Raw genomic sequence first — 4,121 nt, forward strand, 5'->3', positions numbered from 1 at the left:
ATTCACCTGGCGGCGGCTCTCTCCGCCTGACGCGCTGCCCGCCACCGCCGGTAGCCGCTGGTGAATGGGGACAGGTAAGGCCGCCGAACCCCTGCTCGCTGTGGCTCCGCCACCGCCGACCCCTCAGTCTGCTGTTTATTAAACTTTTCTGTTTGGTTGTTCGGCCTATGACGCGACCGTGGAGGAGAGCCACTGGATTGGCCGGCTCCCGGGGCTGACGCGGTGGGCCCCGCCCGCATCCTAATTATTACCGGCGCGGGCGGGGCCGCAGGCCGGTGGAGGCGGGGAGAGGCGGGGTCAAGGCTCGGAGCGCGCGGCAATTGGCCAGAGGCGAGAGAAGAGGCGGGGCGGAGCGAAAGGAGATGCTCCTCCGTCCTCTGCACCTCCACCATCGCTTGCTCCGCTGCCGTCTCTGGGGGGGCTCACCCCGCTGCAGTTTCCCTACCTCCAGTAGCTACGGGAAGGCGATTAAGAGGTGCTGCGGAGACTTTAAGGGCTTGATAGGTTCAGGTACCTTTGCTACCCCGCAGAGAATGGCGTGTCCCTGTCTCGGATTGAGGCACCAGAGAGTTGCCGTCCACCTGCCACTTGTGCAGGAAGGAATTCTGAGCTTCTGTCTTCACATGCCGGCCGGCGCCTCAGTCTGCAAGCGCGAAGTCCGAGCTCGGGGCGCATACTGGAAAGCAGTACTCTGCCCTGTCCTGAACTGGGACTTGAAAATAGAAGCAAGACGAGAAGCTTGCATGCACACGTGTGCAATACATACATGCACGGGCACAAGCACCCTCAGTTCCAGCCTTTTCCAAAAGCACGGGGTCAGTTCCCACCTGCGTGGTGCATGCTGCGCTGGAACTAGGGATGATGGGCAGAATGGCTCCCCCTGAAGTTTTTCAGCCTTTGTTCGGGCTCACGAGCATCACAAGCAGGAAGTATGTGACAGTTTAGTTCGAGGTCATTCAATCCTATCGTGAATGAGGGGTTCCGTTGGGGCTTTCAGGTAGGCGGGCCCAGTCCTGAGGATCCTCTTATTTTAAATGTTGGTATTTTGTTATTCATGGATTTTTTTGCATTAATTTTAATTTTAAAAAATAAAAATGTTATTCATCTTCATCACTTAGTTTTTTGGTGCTCCCTTAAATGTTGTGCCTGAAGTGAGTACCTGTTGCATTTAGCAACACAGAAGTCACCTTGGGGAGTACAGTTTCAGTGGAGGACAAAAGCCTGATTGGAATGGTAATAAAACCTACTTATTAGGCTATTTGTGGGGGTTAACTAAGATAATATATGTGAAAGAGCTTCTTGAACTAGCAAGGTTATGCGCCAAGTCTTATGGATTTTGTCTTAAATGTATTTTTCTTCAGATTCTTGTCCAGTTTATCATTGTATTAACTCCGGCACCTAACCCAGTTGGATTTTCATATACAGTTATTATGAATTTGCACAAATTGGGTTTACATGACCTTTACTGCTTTCCTTTGTTCCAGATTCATTCTGGGAGATTGAGAGATTATAGCATTGCATTGTGACTTGGAATGCAGACAGACCACTGTCACTTACTAGCTTTGTGGTCTTAAGAAAATCGTGTGAAATGGGAACAAAAACCTACCACAAAGGATTGTTATGAGGGTTAAAAGATACTGCATTTCTATTCACCCAGTAAATGCTGTATGCCAACTCTCTGCCAGCCTGTGCTGTAGGTGCTGGAGACAGCATTAGGTAAGAGAGATGAAGGCCTTCCTCTCATTGACTTACACAGGGGGAAGAAGGAGCAGAAACAGTAAACAGTATACGTATGCAACCTACCAGGCAGTGTACGTAAACAACATATTCACAGCACCTGGTATGTAACAAATGCGCAATAAATGATTGTTTATTTGCATTATTATTTCCAACCCCATCTTCTTTCCTGTGTTCCAGAGCAGGACATTTACTGTGTGCTTATCACAGCCACTCAATATGTCCAAGGCTCATTTTCCCCCCAAACACGTTCTTCCTCCTATAGTCCCAATTTTGGCTAATCGTGACACCATGTTTCCAGTTATTAAAGCTAGAAACTCAAGCTTTATTGAGATTTAACACACATATCATTACAACTCACCCATTTTTAAAGAATACAATTTGCTGGGCACAGTGACACATGCCAGCGGTCCCAGCTACTCAGGAGGGTTAGGTGGGGGAATTGATCAAGTCCAGGAATTCTGGGCAGTAATGCACTGTACCCACGGGTGTCCACGAGGGTGGGGGGGACCATCAAGTTGCCTAAGAAAGAGGACTCTGCCCAAGTCCAAAACAGAGCAGGTCAAAACTCCTGTGCTGATAAGTAATGGGATCATGGCCATTGCACTCCAGCCTGGGAAACATAGCAAGACTCTGTCTCCTATTAAAGAAAAAACAAAAAGAAAAATAAAATAAATTACACAATTCAGTGCCTTTTAGTATATTCACAGTGGTGCAGTTATCACCACAAATCAGTTTCAGAACATTTTGTCACCCTAAAAAGAAACCTTGGCAGGGTGCAGTGGCTCATGCCTGTAATACCAGCATTTTGGGAGGCCAAGGCAGGTGGATTACTTGAGGTCAGGTGTTAGAGACCAGCCTGGTCAATACAGTGAAACCCTGTCTCTACTAAAAATACAAAGCCTTGGTGGTGCACACTTGTAGTCCCGGCTGCTTGGGAGATTGAGGCAGGAGAATCACTTGAACCCGGCAGGCAGAGGTGGCAGTGAGCCAAGATCACGCCACTGCACTCCAGCCTGGGTGACAGAGCAAGACTCCATCTCAAAAAAAAAAAAAAAAAGAAAGAAAGAAAAAACAAAGAAACAACCTTGTACCTTTTAGCAGTCACATTCCCCTTTCCCCCAATTCATGTCCCACCTCCATCCCTGGGTAACCATTAAGCTACTGTGTGTCCCTTTAGTTTTGCAAGTGATCCTTTGGCCTCAGCCTCCTGAGTAGCTGGGTCTACAGGCGCAAACTACCATGCCTGGCCAGTTTTGCCTATTTTGGACATTTCATAAATATGTAGTCATATAATATGTGGTCTTTTGAGACTGGCTACTTTTACTTAGCATAAGGTTTTCAAAGTTCATCATGTTGTAGTATGTATCAGCACTTTATTTCCTTTTATTGCTGAATAATATTTCACTGTATTGATATTTAATATAGCACATTTATTCATTAATTTATAGACATTTTCCACTTTTTGCCCATTATGTGACTAGTGCTCCTATTAATATTTTTATCCAAGTTCTTATAGGGACTTTTTTTTTTTTAACAGATGAGGTCTCACTCTGTCACCCTGGTGAGGGTGTGGTAGCATGAACATAGCTTACTGACACTTCAACTACTGGACTCAAACAATCCTCCCACCTCAGCCTCCCAAGTAGCTGGGACTACAGGTATGCACCACCATGCCCAGTTAATTTTTTTTTTATTTTTTGTAGAGATGGGGTTTCACTATGTTGCCCAGACTGGTCTCAAACTCTTGGGCTTAAGCAGTCCTCCCAGCTTGGCCTCTCGAAGTGCTGAGATTACAGGTGTACTGTGCCCAGCTTGTTTTTATTTGTCTTGGGTATCTACCTAGGAGCAGGTAGACACTGCGTCATATGGTAACTCTGTTTAACCATTTGTGGAACTGCCAGACTGTTTTCCATAGAGACTATACCATTTTACGTAACCACCAGCAGTGAGTGAGGTTTTCAATTTCTCCACATCTTTGCCAACACTTGTCATAATCAGTCTTCTTGATTATAACCACCCTAGTGAGTATGAAGTGGTGTATCACTGTGGTTTTGCTTGGCATTTCCCTGATGGCTAATGATGTTGAGCATCTTTTCATGTGTTTATTGGCCATTCGGGTATCTTCTTTGAAAACATGTCTATTCAGATCTTTGCCCATTTTTTAATTGGGTTGTTTGTCTTTTTATTGTCGGTCATAAGAGTTCTTACATATTCTGGATACAAGTCCCTTTTCAGATATATAATTTGCAAATATTTTCTCCCATTTTGCACATTGTCTTTTCACTTGCTTGATGATATCATTTGAAGTATAAAAGTTCTTTACTTTTTGCTCATTTTTTTCTTTTTTTCTTTTTCTTTTTTTTTTTTTTTTTTTTTTTTTT

General features: G+C 44.9%; 1 protein-coding gene across 5 annotated transcripts in view; it reads right to left on the reverse strand.

Moving 5' to 3' along the window:
- Positions 1-249, reverse strand: part of ZFAND6 (zinc finger, AN1-type domain 6) — a 79,516-nt gene extending 79,267 nt beyond the window's left edge. For 3 of the 5 annotated variants that reach the window (XM_011938385.1, XM_011938381.1, XM_011938378.1), the window contains exon 1: positions 7-249. The gene's annotated coding sequence lies outside the window, so the exon portion shown is untranslated. The remainder of the gene's footprint in view (positions 1-6) is intronic. The other 2 variants (XM_011938387.1, XM_011938379.1) reach the window with 1 other exon arrangement.
- Between the last annotated feature and the right edge of the window lie 3,872 nt (positions 250-4,121).

This window comes from Colobus angolensis, unplaced genomic scaffold (assembly GCF_000951035.1).
Source record: "Colobus angolensis palliatus isolate OR3802 unplaced genomic scaffold, Cang.pa_1.0 Scaffold172, whole genome shotgun sequence".
Classification (NCBI taxonomy): domain Eukaryota; kingdom Metazoa; phylum Chordata; class Mammalia; order Primates; family Cercopithecidae; genus Colobus; species Colobus angolensis.